This window comes from Pristiophorus japonicus, chromosome 13, assembly GCF_044704955.1.
Source record: "Pristiophorus japonicus isolate sPriJap1 chromosome 13, sPriJap1.hap1, whole genome shotgun sequence".
NCBI classification, from domain to species: Eukaryota; Metazoa; Chordata; class Chondrichthyes; family Pristiophoridae; genus Pristiophorus; species Pristiophorus japonicus.
Genome location: NC_091989.1, coordinates 53,484,837 through 53,497,569, shown reverse-complemented (window position 1 = coordinate 53,497,569; position 12,733 = coordinate 53,484,837). Strand labels below are relative to the sequence as shown.

General features: G+C 41.6%; 1 protein-coding gene across 1 annotated transcript in view; it reads left to right on the top strand.

The window, feature by feature from the left end:
- The first annotated feature begins 909 nt into the window (after nucleotides 1–909).
- Nucleotides 910–12,733, top strand: part of LOC139278098 (mucin-2-like) — a 115,841-nt gene continuing 104,017 nt past the window's right edge. Inside the window, exons 1-2 of the mRNA XM_070896757.1 lie at nucleotides 910–944; nucleotides 12,216–12,269. The gene's annotated coding sequence lies outside the window, so the exon portion shown is untranslated. The remainder of the gene's footprint in view (nucleotides 945–12,215; nucleotides 12,270–12,733) is intronic.

The window sequence follows — 12,733 nt, the reverse complement described above, 5'->3', positions numbered from 1 at the left end:
TGATCAGGTAAGTTTCCGCTTCAAGAGTCTATCGTCTGTAGACCATTTCAGACAATTTAAGGTATTTATATTGCATTGGTAAAGCCTGAAATGACAAATTATCAAGCATGAAAGAGTCTTGAAGCGAACCTTACCTCAGTCCTGGCAGTGTTAATGCACCATTCCCAAAAAAAGACTAATTGCCTTTATTTGAGTAGTGTTGTTTTGCTCATTCTTGCCATTATCCATTGGCTTTTTCTATAATCAAAAGGTATAACATCATTTAGTTAACTTAGATTGTGTTAGATCAGAGAAGATAAATGTAATTCCTTCCAGGTAGTTCAGTCAGCTTTTTTAACAGTTCATGTAAAGTTAGAAAAAGGGTGAAATAGTCTCGCCACAGTGATGCAATCGTTAGCTATTGACACTAATTCTAGTTTATGACTGATGATGAAATAAGCTTCCTTACCTTGTATAATCAGTTATTTTCACTTGAGTAGAGAAAAAATGTATTCTATATTGCCTTTAAGGCTTTGGATAAGGAATACAAAATGTGTTGCTTCAGGACGATTGCAATAGGACTTTTGCACCAAAGTCGCAAAGACGAATTGAAAGTGAATGCACAAAAAAATAAAAACGGTAATCTTCAGTTCAGTGCAGTTCTTTACATTGCAGCCTTTTTACTTTAGACATTTAGAGAAAATAATGTCTACACCTGTAGGATCTATGTGTCTGTTACAATTGCCAGAAGTTTAAATACAGGAAATCAACATTTTTCATTTTCACTTCCTCATTCCATTGAAATGATTTAAATGGATCTGTACTATAAAAGTAAGGCCATACAAGGGAACCTCAGGTAGCCAGCAACGCTAACTAGAATGACACTGAGTTTCTAGTTTAGCCTCAAACTAATACAATGAAATACTCTATGTTCGCGGTGATCTGGTTACTTGCCCTCTTTAAAGGTAAGAATTTTCTGGATAGCTTTGTAAGTTTGCACATTTTGTTTGTACCGAGGTTTGTATATATTTAAAATATACTCATTGAATCATTGTATATGAGAATCAAAAACAATTTATGAAAACCTTGAGATTAGTTGATTTAAACAAATAATTGATTATATTTTCCTTTTATAGTGCAAGTTATCTAAAGCTCTTAACTGATAACTTGTTCTTTTATTTTGTGAATAACTTAAATAAGAAATAACATATTGCAGATGGAAATTGAAAATCAGTACAGTTCCTTTAGTACTGTCACCACCGCTTACACCTTTCGTGCTTATCCCGGGCAGCCACCTATATTGGACATTTGTTATTGGCATAGGTGTCAATTGCAAAGGCACCGCTTATAACGTATTAAAGGTACCGGCTATTTCGGGCAGTGCAGGCAGCTTCAATCAGCTGTTCACATCTTGCTGAAGTGCAATTAACTTAGTGATGTGTCTGCCATTAAGTCCTTTCATAATTTCTGCGCCTTGGGTCAGGCAGCCCCGCCGGCTACAATTCCCTCTCGCCTTCCCATCCCGGGGGCCTCTCGAACTCCTAAGCCTGCTGTGGGCCATTTTCTTGTCGACTCGTTGAGCTCCTTGCGGATGGCAAGCTGCAGATGGCAAGGGATGATGTGCAACTGTCATCCTGCACTGCGTTGCCCAGGATCTCAGCCATCGGGTACTCGAGGACCCTGCCCCGATGCTTTCTTACAGGCTTTACCGTTGAAAGGAGGTGAGCACACGTTTGCACCACTGTATATACATTAAGATAAAGGAGCCAGCAAAGGATTCAGCCAAAACTAATGTTATTCTGAAAACTAATGTAAAAGTACTCTTTTAAAATTTTCTGGTTACACCAACATGCTCGCTATAATTGACTGTACATAGCTTTGCACTTTGAAAAACTAAACCATTTACTACCACGATCAATAAAGCATAGATTATTTATTTAAGATAATATAAATTACAATTATATTACAATACAAAATAATTAAGTCTTCAAGGTTAATAGCATTTTCCTTTTCTAAATTATGATTCAGATGTTTGAAATAACTTTAAACTATTGAAAAGTTTTAAGTTATAATGACTGTCAATACATTTCAATAGCAGAAAATCATTTCTTTTCCATTCTCACTCTTTGATTTTCTTTTAGCTTTAATGCTTTCTAAGTTACACTTTAGTGAGCAGCATGGACAGAGTGCTAGGTGAAATACATGGGATTTGGCTAGACCTTTAGAACATAAGAAATAGGAGCAGGAGTAGGCCTTATGGCCCCTCGAGTCTGCTCCGCCATTCAATAAGATCATGGTTGATCTGATCATGGACTCAGCTCCACTTCCCTGCCTGCTCCCCATAACCCCTTATTGTTTAAGAAACTGTCTATTTCTGTCTTCAATTTATTCAATGTCCCAGCTTCCACAGCTCTCTGAGACAGCGAATTCCACAGATTTGCAACCCTCTGAGAGAAGAAATTTCTCTTCATCTCTGTTTTAAATGGGCGGTTCCTTATTCTAAGATCATGCCTCTAGTTCTAGTCTCCCCCATCAGTGGAAACATCCTCTCTGCATCCACCTTGTCAAGCCCCCTCATAATCTTATACGTTTCGATAAGATCAGCTCTCATCCTTCTAAATTCCAATGAGTAGAGGCCCAACCTACTCAACCTTTCCTCATAAGTCAACCCCCTCATCTCTGGAATCAATCTAGTGACCCTTCTCTGAACTGCCTCCAAAGCAAGTATATTCTTTCTTAAATATGGAAACCAAAACTGCACGCAGTATTCCAGGTGTGGCCTCACCAATATCCTGTATAACTGTAGCAAGACTTCCCTGCTTTTATACTCCATCCCCTTTGCAATAAAGGCCAAGATTCCATTGGCCTTCCTGATCACTTGCTGTACCTGCATACTATCGTTTTGTGTTTCATGCACAAGTACCCCCAGGTCCCGCTGTACTGCGGCACTTTGCAATCTTTCTCCATTTAAATAATAACTTGCTCTTTGATTTTTTTCTGCCAGAGTGCATGACCTCACACTTTCCAACATTATACTCCATCTGCCAAATTTTTGCCCACTCACTTAGCCTGTCTATGTCCTTTTGCAGATTTTTTGTGTCCTCCTCACATTGCTTTTCCTCCCATCTTTGCATCGTCAGCAAACTTGGCTATGTTACACTCAGTCCCTTCTTTCAAGTCGTTAATATAGATTATAAATAGTTGGGGTCCCAGCACTGATCCCTGAGTGCCATCCAGAGAATGAACCATTTATTCCGTCTCTCTGTTTTCTGTTAGTTAGCCAATCCTCTATCCATGCTAATATATTACCCCTAACTCCGTGAACTTTTATCTTGTGCAGTTAACTTTTATGTGGCACCTTGTCAAATGCCTTCTGGAAGTCCAAATACACCTCATCCATTGGTTCCCCTTTATCCAACCTGTTCATTACATCCTCAAAGAATTCCAGCAAATTTTTAAAACATGACTTCCCCTTCATAAATCCATGCTGACTCTGCCTGACTGAATTTTGCTTTTCCAAATGTCCTGCTACTGCTTCTTTAATAATGGACTCCAACATTTTCCCAACCACAGATGTCAGGCTAACTGGACTACGTTGATAATTTTTTGCAAAATGAAGAATAGCCTTTTCCCTTACAAAAAAAGATTAATTCACTGATATTTTTAATCGTTTGTACAATTTTATGGACCAGAAGTGGTGTGTAGTGTATAATGTTTGTTTTTAATTTCCAGAGTAGGAAGTTTTGCATTTTCTAATTTCATTTTTGACATTACAGATTTTATTTAATTCTAACCCTATGAGGACGTTTAAAGTGTTGAGTAATGTCCCTCTGCAACTTTAGTTGTTGGCAGATTTAGCTGTTTCACGATGAGGTTAGAGCAGTTATAAAGAGCCACCTCCAGCTCAGGCAGTGGCATGGTCCAGCTGTTCAATGTTCGAGCTGTTTGCAGTACTGCTATGTGACTGGACAACAGCAAACAAACACAAAAAATACCACAGCTTTTAGAGTCATCTGGTGGAAAGGCAAGATTTGAGAAGCAGAAAGCAGACCGAATCTACTTTCAATAACTGAGTTTAAACAAAGGATAATACTGTATTTTCCAGCTATCCAGTGACTCTGAAACCAGTTTCAATCTGGTAATGAATGTCCACAAGTGCAAAGAATATGTTGTCACTTAATCATTTAGATGAGTTAGTGATCCAGTCTGGAACTGCAATTTGATTTGAGAAGGCTGACACTAATGCAGGTAAAGTAATCACTCCAGACCAATACTGGTGTCTAGTGGCTGAAACTTGAGCAGGAATCTTTCCAGGTCTGCGAGTGCAGGTTTGGAGGTGGTCCCACTAGCACTAATTGACAGCGGGTCGGGATTCCGCTCTAAACCCGCCTCCGTGTGAGTTTCTCAGCTGTCACGTCTAAGTTCGGATAGGTACTTAACATCAGTTAAAGGCACAAGCACCATCCACGGAAGATTGAAGGGAGAGGGCAGGCTGCAATTTGGAACGGCTTTCCCACACTGCACCAATGCCACTCTCATCGAACTCGCCTCTGTTGGTGAAATCCCAGCACTGGTGTGGGTTGGAGATTCATTCTTATTTTTCAGAACGAACTGTGTTGATTTGTAATGTTTCTTCTGCAGAAAGAGTAGTCCATCTCCATTTTATTGTTTTTTAGCACAGGTTCTGTAGTGTCTCTGCACCTTGTTACAAACTCACACGAGGCATGGATATATCAGACACGGTCACTCTGTGACCTTCACTTTATTTCCAGGACTGAAGAGTCCTGATCCTGGGTGGGATCTCCCCTTTTATACCTGGAAGCCCAGGTGAGGAGCTCACTCCCTGTGGCCAGGGTGTGCATTACAAGGGTACAGGTACAGTATGCATGAGTTACAGTTATATAATTATAGTTATTGCAAGATGGTGAATTACATGACAGGTTCAGAAAAGAGTGGTCTAATTTACTTTTATAATTACCACAAGCAATTTTTCCTATTGTGAGTTCTTTATTTATTATTAAAAAATTCAATATCGCCCGCTTTGAGGCGGTGGGCGATATTCAGTTGTATAAGGGAAGTGTTGCACAATCCACTTAGGGTGCTCAAGGCCCATCGCAGGGTGGTAGTGCGGGAGCTGTTCTCAAGTTGAAGCGCGAGGATAACATCATCCTAGTACCTAAAGAGGAGGTGAGGTCGGCCACGTGAAACCTGCAAAAAATGGAAGGGAGGCTACCAACAGCCTTCCACACGTAAGAGAGATAAGTAATTGGTAAAAATTTGACTCCCTACACTTACCTCTTCTTTCCCTGCGATATCGGCCAGGGATCCTCTGTGCACCGTCTGCTTCCCCCAGTTGTGTGTAGTGCCTTAGTGCCACGGCAGGCGAAAGCAATCAATTTCAGAAACGAATCACAAAGGAGGCATTGTACACTCTTGACGTCACCAAGTGGCTGGCGCTAGAGTACACAGCACTAAATGATAGCGCCGGCACTAAACCACCAGTGAAGTTCGCGGCAGGCTGTCATAGTGCGACACTCGGGCAGTAGATGTTTAGTGGCTACTTAACGCCCCTCTCTGGCGCTAATGGTGGTGCTAAACAACCGAATTTCTCCACCTTTGGTTATCTGGCTGAAACCCTAAATTAAAATGAACTTAAAGTCTACATGGATTTTGTATTCTGAGTTCTAGAATCAGAATAAATGTGAAGGATCATAGTGCAGCTGACAACTCATGATTTTTGCACCTGCTGTGGCCCTCACACTATTCAGTGTTTTGTGGTAACTGAGCATTGTATGTATTTTCTACCTACATTACAACAGTGACTACACTTCAAAAGTACATAACTGGCTGTAAAGTGCTTTGGGATGTCTTGAGGTCGTAAAAGGCACTATATAGATGTAAAGCTTTCTTTCCTTTTCTGTACTGACTTTTTCTTTTCTTTTCTATCTTTCTTTTCTCTTCCTTTCTACCTTCCTATGTTGCATGTTATTTCTATTTTAGAGAGTCGGGTTGTTTATCAGTTTCCAAATTTTTACCATGGCCACTTTGTAACTGGCGTTTAGAGGTTCAGGGGAAAGAGCCAGGATGACTAACTTAATTTTTCCTTTTCTTCAGATGGTGAAATGTATAGCTTCCAATTGGCAGCACCTCCGAATAATCCATTTGAGATTCAGAACCATCAGTACTGACCTATTTTATGATGGTTTTCACTGCCTCTCTAGCTAGTTATCTATGATGAACTCATTAGGATGATGGAATTCTAGTGCCTGTGCTACCAGTCTGCATTAAGAGTAGTTTAGGGTGATGCATCACATGTCTTGTAATGAATTTCATGGACACTGTGTAACTACTGTAGAATAGAGCGACTAAGCATATTGAGCCTAGCAATGGATTTTTAACTAAAGAAACATTTTGCAACCATGATAGAAACATAGCAGCTCTATCTGATAGCAGTAATCCCTCTATATTGTTCAGCCTGCTATGAAACAAAATGGAACCCAGGAAGGTTATTTTGCAAAAACGGGTATTTCTGATACCCAACATTTGCAGGTTTTCCTGGTTAATTTAATGTTCATATGACAACTCTTTACTCTTTTGAGAGGGCACCTCTAGAGATCGGACTAAAATCCATTTTTGTCAAAAGAATTTAAAATTGTCACAAATTCAGATTGACATTGATATTACTTTGGAGCCACAAATCAATTGTATTTCCAACAAAGGTAGATGTGGTAAATCATATGAAAACTGTCTTCTGATAACTGATGGGAGTTTCCATTTCAAAGAACACACAGAAGCTTTTAAACCATGTTAGCAGTTATCCTGCAGACCCTGAGAGATGGTACTCTGTAGCTCTGGAAACCTGGGTGCCATTGTTCTCTCCAAATGCCCCCCCCCCCAAGGCCTGAAGATCAGTGGTCAATGCATTTATGTTGGATTCACTTTAAAAATCTCTGTCATGGAGGATGGTGGAGGATGTTTGTGATGCCAACACTTACTCTGCTTAGCTTTGCATTGTATTGAGCCCTTCTCAGACAGTGGCAATGAGGAAGGCTGACCCCTTCCATCTGTCTCAGGTCTTCAAGATGGTCCTCGGTACCTCAATGTGAGTGTGATGCTCAGCCAGCATCCTCCTTTTTAGGGCAAGACTCCAGAGAACTGGATTTTTAAGCTCCGGAGCCAGGGGTTGACTTTTGCCGAGCCTCTGATCCCCCATTTTTACCTCTAACTCCTTTGTGCCCTCATATGTTGTGTTTCATTCAGTGAAAAACATTATTGGATTACTCTACATTCCCAAAAGGTGGATTTTTCTGGGATGGTGAATGAGACAGAAAGAATAAATGATGGTGTGGGTGAGGATGTGGCTGGTTGGGGACAGTTGGAAAGCCATTCACCGTTTTCTTCCTCCTCCTCAGTGGCGAGGATTATGTAAAGGAAATTAAGATGAAGAGATGTTACAATATTATATGGTGACCCCTACAGTTCCTTTGTAGATTTTGAAGTTGCCTAATCATATTTCTTAATGTGTTTGCTCTCCCAAACCATTGTACAGACAAGCTGAAGATGCCACTTCCCCTTGTACATCTTTGCCCCTAAAAGTTTTGTCATCATAGCTCCGCAGTATTTCCAAGCCTTTTGCTTCACGAGGGCTGAGAGGTTTATTGTAGGCGGATCCACCACCTGGCCTGAGTTTCTCAATGCTTAAAGGCCACTTTCTCCTGTAAGAGACACGAGAAAAGATATGAATATTACACTGAAGGCTACAGTTTGAGACATTAGGCTAGAAGAGGGACTGAAAACAAAGGACAGGTGTGGTGAGTTAATGAGGATTTCTCGTACATGACACACTGAGAGTAGGTGTATTTGTTGGTTGCACGTGAGCCAGGTTGGGAGAAGAAATCAAATGTTCAGAGTACAGTCCAAGAATACTGGGAAGGTAATAAATGAAGGAGTGCCACACATATAGAGAGACTGCAAAGAAGGGTCGGTGGGGATAGATAGCTTACCTTGGCTGCTCTGGAGAGGGAGTTAAACTATTTCCCACACTGCAAAGGAGTTCATAGAAACATAGAAACATAGAAAATAGGTGCAGGAGCAGGCCATTCAGCCCTTCTAGCCTGCACCGCCATTCAACGAGTTCATGGCTGAACATGAAACTTCAGTACCCACTTCCTGCTTTCTCACCATACCCCTTGATCCCCCGAGTAGTAAGGACTTCATCTAACTCCCTTTTGAATATATTTAGTGAATTGGCCTCAACTACTTCCCGTGGTAGAGAATTCCACAGGTTCACCACTCTCTGGGTGAAGAAGTTTCTCCTTATCTCGGTCCTAAATGGCTTACCCCTTATCCTTAGACTGTGACCCCTGGTTCTGGACTTCCCCAACATTGGGAACATTCTTCCTGCATCCAACCTGTCCAAACCCGTCAGAATTTTAAACGTTTCTATGAGGTCCCCTCTCACTCTTCTGAACTCCAGTGAATACAAGCCCAGTTGATTCAGTCTTTCTTGATAGGTCAGTCCCACCATCCCGGGAATCAGTCTGGTGAATCTTCGCTGCACTCCCTCAACAGCAAGTATGTCCTTCCTCAAGTTAGGAGACCAAAACTGTACACAATACTCCAGGTGTGGCCTCACCAAGGCCCTGTACAACTGTAGCAACACCTCCCTGCCCCTGTACTCAAATCCCCTCGCTATGAAGGCCAACATGCCATTTGCTTTCTTAACCGCCTGCTGTACCTGCATGCCAACCTTCAATGACTGATGTACCATGACACCCAGGTATCGTTGCACCTTCCCTTTTCCTAATCTGTCACCATTCAGATAATAGTCTGTCTCTCTGTTTTTACCACCAAAGTGGATAACCTCACATTTATCCACATTATACTTCATCTGCCACGCATTTGCCCACTCACCTAACCTATCCAAGTCACTCTGTAGCCTCATAGCATCCTCCTCGCAGCTCACACTGCCACCCAACTTAGTGTCATCCGCAAATTTGGAGATACTACATTTAATCCCTTCGTCTAAATCATTAATGTATAATGTAAACAGCTGGGGCCCCAGCACAGAACCCTGCGGTACCCCACTAGTCACTGCCTGCCATTCCGAAAAGTACCCATTTACTCCTACTCTTTGCTTCCTGTCTGACAACCAGTTCTCAATCCACGTCAGCACACTACCCCCAATCCCATGTGCTTTAACTTTGCACATTAATCTCCTGTGTGGGACCTTGTCGAAAGCCTTCTGAAAGTCCAAATATACCACATCAACTGGTACTCCTTTGTCCACTTTATTGGAAACATCCTCAAAAAATTCCAGAAGATTTGTCAAGCATGATCTCCCTTTTACAAATCCATGCTGACTTGGACCTATCATGTCACCATTTTCCAAATGCGCTGCTATGACATCCTTAATAATTGATTCCATCATTTTACCCACTACTGAGGTCAGGCTGACCGGTCTATAATTCCCTGCTTTCTCTCTCCCTCCTTTTTTAAAAAGTGGGGTTACATTGGCTACCCTCCACTCGATAGGAACTGATCCAGAGTCAATGGAATGTTGGAAAATGACTGTCAATGCATCCGCTATTTCCAAGGCCACCTCCTTAAGTACTCTGGGATGCAGTCCATCAGGCCCTGAGGATTTATCGGCCTTCAATCCCATCAATTTCCCCAACACAATTTCCCGACTAATAAAGATTTCCCTCAGTTCCTCCTCCTTAATAGACCCTCTGACCACTTTTATATCCGGAAGGTTGTTTGTGTCCTCCTTAGTGAATACTGAACCAAAGTACTTGTTCAATTGGTCTGCCATTTCTTTGTTCCCCGTTATGACTTCCCCTGATTCTGACTGCAGGGGACCTACGTTTGTCTTTACTAACCTCTTTCTCTTTACATACCTATAGAAACTTTTGCAATCCGCCTTAATGTTCCCTGCAAGCTTCTTCTCGTACTCCATTTTCCCTACCCTAATCAAACCCTTTGTCCTCCTCTGCTGAGTTCTAAATTTCTCCCAGTCCCCAGGTTCGCTGCTATTTCTGGCCAATTTGTATGCCACTTCCTTGGCTTTAATACTATCCCTGATTTCCCTAGATAGCCACGGTTGAGCCACCTTCCCTTTTTTATTTTTACGCCAGACAGGAATGTACAATTGTTGTAATTCATCCATGCGGTCTCTAAATGTCTGCCATTGCCCATCCACAGTCAACCCCTTAAGTATCATTAGCCAATCTATCTTAGCCAATTCATGCCTCATACCTTCAAAGTTACCCTTCTTTAAGTTCTGGACCATGGTCTCTGAATTAACTGTTTCATTCTCCATCCTAATGCAGAATTCCACCATATTATGGTCACTCTTCCCCAAGGGGCCTCGCACAATGAGATTGCTAATTAATCCTCTCTCATTACACAACACCCAGTCTAAGATGGCCTCCCCCCTAGTTGGTTCCTCGACATATTGGTCTAGAAAACCATCCCTTATGCATTCCAGGAAATCCTCCTCCACCGTATTGCTTCCAGTTTGGCTAGCCCAATCTATGTGCATATTAAAGTCACCCATTATAACTGCTGCACCTTTATTGCATGCACTCCTAATTTCCTGTTTGATGCCCTCCCCAACATCACTACTACTGTTTGGAGGTCTGTACACAACTCCCACTAACGATTTTTGCCCTTTAGTGTTCTGCAGCTCTACCCATATAGATTCCACATCATCCAAGCTAATGTCTTTCCTAACTATTGCATTAATCTCCTCTTTAACCAGCAATGCTACCCCACCTCCTTTTCCTTTTATTCTAGGGCACTCACTGTCACAGTCAACTCCCTCCACAATGTGTATATCAAAGGCTTGGCCGGTCGTTGGCCTCAAACTCCAAACATCCTGTCCCTCCTGCTCCATGAGGAGGACAGTCAGGGCTGGCTCCCTGAAGTTTGCTGCTCTTCCCTTTGAGCTGGTTGTCATCCTCCTCACCCATGTTGCCAGCTTCCTCCACTGCAGCCAATGGGGGCGAACTTCATCTTGGGCTGTAGTGCAGAATCGGCTGCCTGTTTGACACGCCACTTGATTTTCTTTTCCATTGACTTCAAGATGAATTTCACCCCAATGGTCTTTTAAACCACAGCGGGTTTTACATTTTGTTGCACCAGGTCTATGTTTCTCTATTACCTATTTTCTGCCCTCACCTAATCTGGCCACCATTCAGCATGCAGCTTAGACTCACCTTCTGCTTCTTCACCATTTTTTCACCCCCATCCAACATGTGTCTGAGGCTTTGCAGACTGGGTTTACACAGCCTGCATGTTTCTCACTATTTCAGTTATCTGACCTCGCCAATTATGGCCCACAAACATCAGCAGCAGATTTGCCCTGCTTTACTTCATGGGTCTTTTAAAATTTTCTCTATGTGACATAATAGGCCATCATTTATTGTAACTGGTGAATGAAGAGTGTCCTGCCCTTGCCTGTTTTATTTCTATGAGCTTTTGCACTGCAAGTTGGAGATGGAAACAGCGCAGTGCCGTCCACAGGGCATCTGGGACTTGCGAGAACAGGGCAGTCTGAATCAGGAAGTGTAAGTTCTAATAATGATTTCAATGTCAAATCAGGTACAGAAAATAAAATAAATAAAACAAAAGAAAGATGGGTTTGATAGAGAAAGAAAGAGTTAAAAAAGCATTAAATAAAATCTCACAAACTACAATTAAAAGCTGAAGGAATGAATGAGACTCCACAGTTGTAAAAGTTGATTTTCAGTGCCAGACAGGGTGTTTGCCAGTAGTTAAGACTTACCACACCGTTAAAAAAGTGGACTTAAACTGAAATGGACAACCCCTAACCTTCTGTGACGAGTTTAGTTTGTATCTATCGCCCAAGTACAGGAAATTCACGTTGTTCAATGTATTTGAATGGCGAGTCAGACAGCGAGATGTTGTTTTCGGGAAGCTAACGGCAGAGTAATGCATTTCGGACAGCAACTTGTGGATTTTCATGTTTAACCATGCATCAGCCGTCGCTTGAAGTTGCTATACGATTTATGCATAAATAACAGTGAGCACTGTTTGTCTCCCCATTATTGTGACAGTAAATTCTGGCCCATTATGTTTATGTTTGATTGCCAAGAACAGTAAATCCTGCAGAAAGGTTGAAGAAAAGTAAAATCAAGGCTCTGATTATGTTCTAAATGTGTTTATTTCTCATGTTTATTTTATCGAGTAAAATTGATCTTTTTCTATCACAGGCCATGTCTCTGTCAAATGGTGGTTGGACCAAAACTATGCAGATTCCACTTTTAGTAAGTAGATATCAAAAAACAACACAACCATTTCTAGAATATAGTAAATACAACTAAACTCAAAAGGTTAAGCATAAAATGTATTAATTAAACTCTAAACGGCAAGTGAAGTATTGTCATTAAATTTTCCTTGTTTTTTTCTTGACATCTGTCTATCAAGTCTAATTGAGCCTTACTTTGCTGTTTTTTTAAAATTACCATTATGATAATCCAAAGTTCTGTTCTTAGCTCTCTTTTATTTATGAGTTTGATTTACAATTTAAAATTCTCATCCTCCTGCTTAAATCCCTTCATGGTCTTGCCCCTCCCCAGCTCTGCAATCCCCTGTCCTCTCCCCTGAACTCTCCATTCCCCTGACTCTGCCCTTTTGTACATCACCCCCTCCCTTTGCCCCACCATTCTTTCTGCCACCTAAGCCCCACACTCTGCAATTCTCCCCCTAAACCTCCCTGTTTCCACCTTCT